Genomic DNA, 10,463 nt, shown 5'->3' with positions numbered 1-10,463 from the left:
TGTGTGTGTGTGTGTGTGTGTGTGTGTGTGTGTCTGTGTGTGTGTGTATGACGATAGTGATGAGTAGAGATAAAGAATGACTCAATGTAGAAAATGGTAGCAAGGAGAAAATGATAGCAATGATGTTATTTGGTAATAAATAAAAGATTGCAGGTAAGCGAGATTGCAGGTAAACGAGTCATAAAATCTTGTTTTAAAATTATGTTATATTACAGCAAGTAATTGTAATTTCTTTAAAAGCTGCTGTACATTTTAAAAAATAAAATGTAGCTTAATGATAATGATGTTCATTGAAACATTTATTATCGTAAAACTGCTAATCGTTTCATGCTAATATATCCGTTTATAAAAATTAAATTAATTTAACTACTAAATCTCTAGTGAATTGTAAATTAATTTCTAGTTGTTAAACATTTTATCTCTTAAATCATATTTCAGGAGATTGCTTGAAAGTTCAACAAAATCATATTCTTTGTTTATGCTATGCACTTTATTGATACTATTCAAATTTTGAATAACTGCTTGTGTGTGTGTGTGTGTGTGTGTGTGTGTGTGTGTTGGGGAGATAATAATAGATAGTGCTGCTCCTGATGTATTTTCAATGTTATAATTTCCCATTACAAAATTTTAAAATGTTATACAATTTGTTTTAAACATCTATAATATCATATGTAGATATGTTGAATTGCAGCCATCTAATCAGCGCACAAATATACACATGCACTCATATACATGTATGTTTGTATTTACGCGTATGCATATACATATAAGAGAAAAAAAAACTGTACATAATTTAACTACTCTATCCTTCGATGATACGAAGATGTACTATTGAGACTTGTGTAAAAGATTAATTTGTTCAGTTAATCATTCTTCTTTTTGTTTTGTTGTTATATCATTAATCATTATATCATTAATCAAGCAGTCTATGATTACCAAGCTTATACACCTGTTTATATCACCTGAATACGTATAACATGTGTATAGCAAAACGAATACACTTTACAGTTGTGAGTAATAGGGTATAACAGTCCTAGTGCTAGCAATTCTGTGCGTATACATAGATATACGCACACCACACACCACACACACACACACACACACACACACACACATACATACACACACACACACACACACACACACACACACACACACACACACACACAAAGCTTAGCTTTATGGACGATTCATTAGAATCTAATGGCGAATGGCATATAACTCCTCTTCAAATCGACGGAGGAAATCAGTTACGGTCAGTCAAGTTCTAAGCAACGAATAGAATACCGTTATATTTCGGGATGGTCATTTTCTTTTTCGCCAAATAAACCCCTGCACTATATATTCGTTCCTTACTTGTTTATTACTGTTCTTATCTTATGTCCATTGTCTGAAAATCTTTCGTCACATATCTGTGGCCTCTTCAGCGACCTATTCCATCTACGTGTTTCCTTCTGTTTCGCTTAGCCCATTCTAGAACAGTAATAAGCGAGTGAAGAACGAATGTATGGTGCGTGTGTTAAATTGGGGAGAAAAAACCCCACCATTCCGAAATATAACAATATCTGTTTCAGAACATGGTTTCGCATCATGAATCTTGCAGCACAAATTCATAAACGCATAAAATATTGTCTGAGGTTTAGCCAGGACGAGTTATATCCCTCTTAGACCATTTCAGTTTGCAAAATTTATGGACTTAAGGAGCGACAGGGAATCTCTGCCGTTAGTCTGCTTCGAGTCTGCGATGACTTTTTCCGACACAAGTCGACGAATGGGGTCTCCCATGCCTGCAACAGGGGCTATAGATCTCACATCTAGAATTTAAGAGAGATTTTGGGTCCAGGGAGTTACTATGGATCTTTGTTCGCTCTGCTATGCAAAGCTTGCATCATCCTCTCCCGTTTATATAGGACTCTGGCTGCTCTGTGAGCTGCAATTTATTTTTGTATGTGGTTCCTTTAACTTTAAGGTGCCATACATTGCTGGCCAGGGACGTGATGTGCCGTCCTTCCGGAATCCTGAAAGAGAACCTGTTGTTGTATAGACGTCGCTTAAAGGTAATTCCGACCGCCCGATATGTCTCCGGACTTGGATGCTGGTTGTGTTCACTCCTCTGTTGTATTTTCTGTTGGCTCCGGGCCTGAATTTGTTGTTTTCGGTGCTGTTATTACGGGTTGTGGGTCTGGCGATATCACTGAAGTCGTTATTGCAGTAGTCATCTCAGGCCTTAGCACTGGCATTACTGCTGCTGCTGCTGCTGCCGATGGTGTTTTGGCTGCCGTCGCTGCTAAAATTGGGTGCAGGACTGGTAGTTTCGCTGGTGATACTGGTGTTAGTGGGGTCGTCATCTCTGGCCGTAACGTTGGTGTTGGTGCAGCGGTCGTTGCCGTCGGTACTGTTGTTTCTGCCGCTGCCGCTGCCGCCGCCGCTACCGTTGCCATCGATGTTGTTGTATGAGCCGTTGCTGCTATTACCACTTGAGCCTTAGATCTAGGTTAGAAACCGGATCTTTCTCCATTGGCAAGAAATACAACTAAACAATGATATACATACATACATGCATGCATACACACATACATACATGCATACACATACATCATTTTACATTAGGGAAGCTGAAGTTATAAAAGGCATTTCTAATTAAATTGCATCTATTCCGAATCAATTGATAATGGGAATGGGAAGAGTGTATTTGTTTCATTGTACTCACATTTTTCAATTTATTTATTTTTTTATTTTTTGAGATTTTTTTTTTCTCCAAATTCCAATATTCAATCTTTGCCAAATTTCGAAACTTAATAAAAATCATTTTGTACAGATTGAATTTGAATCTTACATAAGAGTATTCTTCGATTTTATTTCGGTGATTTATCAATCGGCAAATTAGTAAACGGATTACTAGAACACACATATATATATGTATGTATATATATATATATATATATGTGTGTGTGTGTGTGTGTGTGTGTGTGTGTGTGTGTGTGTGTGTGTGTGTGTGTGTGTGTGTGTGTGTGTGTGTGTGTGCGTGTGTGTGTATACGTACATACCTACACGCGTACATATTAACATGAGCTGTGGTGTCTGGTTGGCCTTGTAGTTAGGACGTAAGCTCACGATCATATTTATTTGTTTATTGCACACAAGGGGCTAAACATAGAGGGGACAAACAAGGACAGACAAAGGAATTAAGTTGATTGCATCGAACCCAATGCTTAACTGGTACTTATTTAATCGACCCCGAAAGGATGAAATGCAAAGTCGACCTCGGCGGAATTTGAAATCAGAACGTAAAGGCAGACGAAATTCCGCTAAGCATTTCGCCCGGCGTGCTAACGTTTCTGCCAGCTCGCCGCCTTATGATGGTAAAAGTTTCTATGAGCGTAAACAGTTTCCTTGTTGAGTCTCTCTTGGGGTAGTATATGTCTGACTCAATGTCAAGGATGTCGATCTTTCTTAGGGTGGTACTAACACATGCGCTGTTTATCTTGATATAAGATCACTACGTCAAGCACATTGTGTGATGCATGTGCCTGATCTACCGATATCAGACGGATGGTCATGATGGGTGTACTGAGCTTCGTATAATTTACCCCAGAGTCACTTTGATGGCATGCACTGGTCTCTCACTCAATAATACTACTAATAATAATAACCTGACATTGTTTAGGGGATTCCTTAACCAAAACAGTTCAGAAGTGTGGTAGGGATATCGGTATGGAATTTGGGATTACCAAATGCTCAGTACTTAATATGAAAAAATGGAAAGAAAGCAGCCTGCAGAGGACTGTGGTTACCATCAGGAGAGACCATGGGTGAACCTGGCGGTAGTGGGTATAGATATTTAAGAATTTTGCAGCTGAATGACATTTTACACAGAAAAATGCAAGTCAAGATCTGCGAGGCGTATCAAAAAAGGGTGAAGATGTTGACATCCAACCTGAATGCCAAAAATTTGATTACTGCAATGAATATCTGGGTAGTTGCGGTGGTGAGCTATAGTGCGTCCATCCTCAAATGGACTAAGACGGAAATATCAACACTGGGTAGTATAACGAGAAAGTTGATGACGCTGCGTGGGGTAAACATAAGCAGTAAACGTAAACCCTAAAGCAAACATAAACAGACTGTATATGAAAAGAAAGAATGGTAGCATAGAACTAATTAGTATAAACTATTGTATAAGGAGTGAAAGGAGAACGCTTGCTGAGTATTTGATATATAGTGATGAAGACCTGCTGCAATATGCCGCTAAAGATATGGGTTTAAATGTAGATGAAATGATGGTCAAGAAAGAGTTCAACCAAAGAGCTGAGGAGAAGAGAAGAAGACCTTCTTGAAATGAGAATACATGGACAGTTTGAAAGGAATGCACAAAACGTTAAGGATAATACAGCATCATGGGCATGGCTTGAGCGAGGTGATCTGAAGTGTACCACCGAAAGCCTGATCATAGCCGCACAAGATCAGGCTCTTGCTACCAATTCAATGAAGTATAACATCTATAAAACTTCTGACACCCAGAAATGCAGACTCTGTGGAAAGAGTGTGGAAAATGTGAGCTAGATAGAAAGCTAGGATTTGAACATACTGATAAAGGGTATGAACATGAACGTAGTAATTACTAGAAAGTAAGAAATACAAGATGTTGTGGGACTTTAAACATTCAGACTAGCTATGTAATAAAATCTAGAAGTCCTGATGTAGTAGTAGTAGTAGTAGTAGTAGTAGATAAAGAGAACAGAATGTGCCTGATAATTGACTTTATGAGAGGTATAGAAAAATAGCAAAATACCAGGACCTAGCTACTGAATTACGGAGACTATCGAAAGTGCGGATAAAATGTATCCCATTATAGGTGCATTGGGAACAATCCCTAAAGGTGGATAGAGGAAATAGTCATAAGACGCATTTTAGTACAGCTCCAGAAAACAGTGTTATTAGGGACAGCTAGGATACTTAGGAGGGTATCTTGGCATTTAAGGTTACTTGCTGTAACCCAATAGGAGGGTACTTGACATCTAAATCTACTTGTAGATTCCGTAGATTTTCTTTCAGTTTCCGTCTACCAAATCCACTCACAAGGCTTTAGTCGGCCCGAGGCTATAGTAGAAGACACTTGCCCAAGGTGCCACGCAGTGGGACTGAACCCGGAACCATGTGGTTCGTAAGCAAGCTGTAATATCCCTCAAATAGCTTGAACATTGAAATCAAAATTAGCCGAAAACTCTCAACTCATTTTAGAAAGCTTTTCCGATAATTTTAATCAAACATAAAATCAATAATATTGCATATTCCTAATAGATTTCGATGTGTAATATATAAAAATAAAATTAGGAGTAAGCAAGAGAAAAATACTTTGTTTTAATGTATATAAATATAGAAATATATATAAAACACTTAAATTTGTAGACAGATAAAATCTCTCACGAGATTGATTTCCTTGCTTGCTAGTTTGTTACTATTTATATTGGATTTGTTTCTTAAATATGTTCGGGTAAATTTTATTTTACTATAATGTATTGGGTCAGAAAGTCAGAGACAGTGAGTACAAGTGTACCACATATATCTCTGAATAACAGTTTCTAAGTTAATTAATCCACTTGTGTTATTCTTTTTTCTGATGTAATGTTACTTGTACACGAATTACCAAATCTACACCAACAGATTATTTATTATTAAAGATAAAAACTCACCACTCTCTACAATGCTGGCGTTTTATTACTTTTCATTCAATTAATTTTTAGTTTAATTAATTTTCTCTAAGTTGATTGAAATGTTCTCTCGCGTATCACTCTTAACTGGAATTGATGATTAAGTTAATAATGCCTTGGGTGAAATTTTAATTAATTATAATTTATTACTAGATAGATTAAGTATATTAGCAAAGAGATTATCACTTAGTGTGTATGCAGAACTGTTGCTATTTTCCTTGCGATATATATAGAGTCAATATGAAAATCCCGCGTAATTCTGTATGATTTGATGGCACGGAGCTAAATAAGTCTGGACAAAATTAAAATCTAGGGTGCCCACGAATTTAAAAATTACAACCAGATCTCTTACAAAACCACGTATTGCCATCTTGAAACACTAGATTTTAATATGTATTACAGATAGTCATGTATGTGACACAGGTCAGCTCGAATAAGTGTGACCGCAGGCAAAAACAACACCAACGAATTTGTAATCATTCGATTATTAGAAGCATAGTAAATTCCAACAGGTTTGCATCCGAGGAATATATTTCTCACACAGGAACTCTACATGACATAGTGTAACACTCTTAAAGTAAGTAATGTGCTTACATAAAACATATATAGCAAAATTTAAATCTCCGATCGGGTCCACACCACAAAATATGTGTTGAAAAGTACTCATTTGCAGTTCGAACGGAATGGTTTCTGAAGACCAATGACTTATTCAGAAATTTCTAATCAAAATTCACTGTCTAATATAGGAAGGATGTTTATTATCATGAATGTGTGAAGTAAGTATAACCGGATATGAGATGGCCACAGTTGTAGTACACAGACAAGACACTAATCCCACTATGAGTAGCAAGGATTATCTACCTTGCAGTTGTTCGCATGAAAAGTGAGGTCTAAAGTGCTGTTCCGATACATTGTTTTCCGAAATCTAGGGCTTTTAGGAGAAGCGACTTTTATATCGAAAAATAGAAATCTTCGACAACAAACTGGATAGTTTTGCAGGCTGCTTTATTTTCGATGCCGAGGAAACAGTTGATTACAGCTCATTGAATCCACGCCTAAAGATCACAATTCCAACTTTATTTTCAATCCTAAATCCAGTTTAATCAAGCCAGCTAAGACCTATATAGCCATTTTAAGTAAACGTGTTCAAAATGTCAGGGCTATATTGTTAACTGATGGTGGCTTAATTATTGTCACTGAAACTGTAAATTATGTGAATCAAGATCCCTCTGTTAGTAAATGTGTATATTTATATATAAAAAGAGAGAAAGGGAGAGTTACGAGACAAAGGGAGAGAGTTGGGAGAAAAAAATGGTGTAGAGTGTAGTCTGACAATATTTCTTCGGAATGTAGTATATATACAGTCACACTGCACACATATGCACAAACGCACTTTTTCAAACGCGCATATGTTCATGTGTGTCATAAGAGGGAGTGTGTGCGTGCATGTGTGTGTACGTTTGAGAGTATATTTAGTTGTATGTGCATTTACGTGTTTAATATAATGCATTTTTTAATCATTGTGGATTTTTTTTTGTATTTCCTTATTATTCTAATGTTTGATACTAGCATTTAATGTTTCTTGTTTCGTGAGCGTTTCTAAGCCATCTCGGTTTTATCACATGGAGTGAATGTGGAGTTAGTACTTGGATAAATCCATGTGAATGACCACGTTACTGACAATAGCATCATTATTCGATTTAAAGCCTTCATTTAAACATGAATATACAATCGGCATATCAAATGCAGTTGTTATGTTTATGCATCATTCTACATGAATGAAATGCACCTAGTTTTACAACTTCAGAATTCCTATAATATAAAATACAAAACATATGTATCAAATTGAAAGTATGCATATATTTAAAAAATAACCGAGTTTTAACTTCGTCGAACATTATACTTCTATCGACTAAAATGAAAAATATATTTGAATGCCAACATAAATTTGTAATTCTAAGACTGACTCAGTCTCATACATTGAACGTTCAAATACGACATTCGCTGTGATTGATCATGCATTTATAACAATCAGCTTCTTTTAGCTCATTCAACTACGAAATATGAAAGAAACTCCACAAGATATCATTAACTGATAACACAACCGTGGCAAATAGATTAGTTGCGGAATCAATCATTATATAAAACACAAATCAAACATTACTACACATTTTTTCACTATTTTAAAGACCTGAAACTAACTTGGAATCGACGGTCAAAATTTTAGATTTGACGAATGCAATATTTTCAGGAAGACAACATTCCAATGGTTTTTGTTTTATATACAAAGACAGTAGCACACAACACTAAACACCAAAATATAAGAGAAGCTATAGAAAAGGTGACGGGTCTGGGTCCTTTATTGTTCTAAAGTAAAGATAAGGACTAAGAAAGAGATACAAAAATTCCTTACTATAAAATATCAAACTTCACAGCAGTCAACATTTTCAACATATGTTTAAAAGAAATTCTGTTCTCCCCTGTGTGTGCCTGTGTTGCTTTCTATGTACGTGTATATTTACGCGTGTGTTATATTCCTCAGATCAATAGTTTGACTGAAAGCAGAATATGCGCTGAGAGAATAAAGCAAGTTTAGCAAAAAACATTTTAAAAAGAAATGACTTGGGTCTAAAATCATAAATCCATTATTCAATAAATTGTCGACTGCGCTCCTTTATTCTGTGTTTTCTCGTGTTTACATGAAAATACTCGTAAATAGTTCGAAAATATTCGTAACAGGAACATCAATAATTCATTGGCTTTTATAATGAGTTCTAAAAGCCAAATTCATATATTGATAAGAGGATGTCTTTCCTTGTTAATACTGTAAAGTTTACGTCAATGACGAATGGATTAAACAAAGCATTATCGAATCAGGCGTATTTAAATATTAATAATATTCGTGTGTAGTGAATAGGCTTTGTGCTTTGAAGGGGAGATGCAACATCGTTTCTTCGTGTAGATTTAATTTCTCGTTCTCACTTTCCACACGAAAGAAATGTTATTCTTAGGAATTTTTTATAATGTTCTATTCCATGTAGGTCCTATTTTCAATTCTTAACATGGAAAAAAGAAACGAAAAGTATAACATCTGAATTTTGCCAAGTAAATAATTGCTAAATCTTTTTGTCTAGTATAATGGCGTTTCAGATAAAGATATCATATATCCGTATTTCTCGCTTGGACGTCCGAAATCAACGACATCGATCTACGGGTCATTTATTAACACTTATTGATGCCTCCTACGATGATAAAATGTTACTTGAGGGAAACGGAAATCGCAATAAACCGAATCGTTATCCTTCAGGGTAATCGGTCAAAAGGTCAGAGATTTCGTATCCTGTCATAAGTGCTACATTTGTATATATGGATTAGACATTTATCTCCCCACTGCTCAATTTATCTAGCTCTATGTTTATATTGCGTATTGCGAAACTACCCTCTATAGCAGCGGCGACGTTTTAAATCAACAGCAGAATACTCAGTGTGGTTGTTCAACCAGCTACTAGTAGCAGCCAAACCGCTCTTGAATCACTCTCTGCCATCTTCAAATGAAATGATATACATTGGTCAAGGCTGAAGTGTCTGAGGGCTTAGATATACTGAGTCATGGCTCTGCTGAGACTAAACAACATTAATGCTGCGATAATGAGAAATAGTTCGTTAACTATAAGGTACTTATAAATAGCTAATATCTAACCCAAGAGAAAACTTGCCTCTTAGCCAATATTCTTTTTGCAATTTAATTTTATTTTATCACTTAGGGAAGGAAGGGTAGCATCTATGCGTCCTTTTGGGGACTCTGAGACAAGGAAAAGGAGAATGTTATCCATATATCGGAGACCTCAGCCGAACGCGTGCAGGGCATTGTACTCAACTAAAGGCATGAAAGGACCAGGTCAAGTCCCCAGATAGGCTTCAAGGAAAGGTGAACGAATACGCTTCAAGCCAGTTTCCGTATAACAAAGTTTAGTCATACGGATTCATTTGATCCTAATCTATGGAACTAAAACTTACCCAAGGAGCCAGAGACCACGTAGTAAGCATGTGAACTTCTTACAGAAACAGTCACCTAGTGTAAACTAGGGAACTAAACAGCGGTAAAAGAATGATGATAGTGGTACGGAAAAAAATTGGGGGATTAAAGTTAACGTAAACAGTAGCTAGAATAACTTCTACAAAATCTTTGTAAATTCTTAGCTATTATATCAAAAATATTATTTTCATTGGCAGCAGAATAATTTTTCAAATATGCAAACTTGATATAATGTTGAGCTTATAGCAGCTTATTAACAAATGCAAGGGAATTCTATAAAAGGAAATGGGATTGAGAAAACACACACATACACAGACATACACATAGACATACTCACACACACACACACACACACACACACACACACACATACACATACACACACATATGTGCCAGTAGAAGCTGTAAAAAATTTAAATTGAGTATGAATATGGGCGTGAAATTTCTTTATATGTGTAACTCTTATGCGAATGCTCAGAAGCACGTATATCATTTACAAATGATAGGTAGGTAGATAGAAGGATGAATAGGTAGCTAGGTAGGTAGGACGGGAGACAGACAGGCCGACAGACCGATAGATAGATAGATAGATAGATAGATAGATAGATAGATAGTATTATATAGGCGTATGTATTTTGTTGATATATGTATGTATGTGTATATATATATACGTATATATATATATATATATACATACATACATATATATATATATA

The sequence above is a fragment of the Octopus bimaculoides genome, chromosome 2 (genome assembly GCF_001194135.2).
Source record: "Octopus bimaculoides isolate UCB-OBI-ISO-001 chromosome 2, ASM119413v2, whole genome shotgun sequence".
NCBI classification, from domain to species: Eukaryota; Metazoa; Mollusca; class Cephalopoda; order Octopoda; family Octopodidae; genus Octopus; species Octopus bimaculoides.
This window is presented reverse-complemented; position numbering follows the sequence as displayed.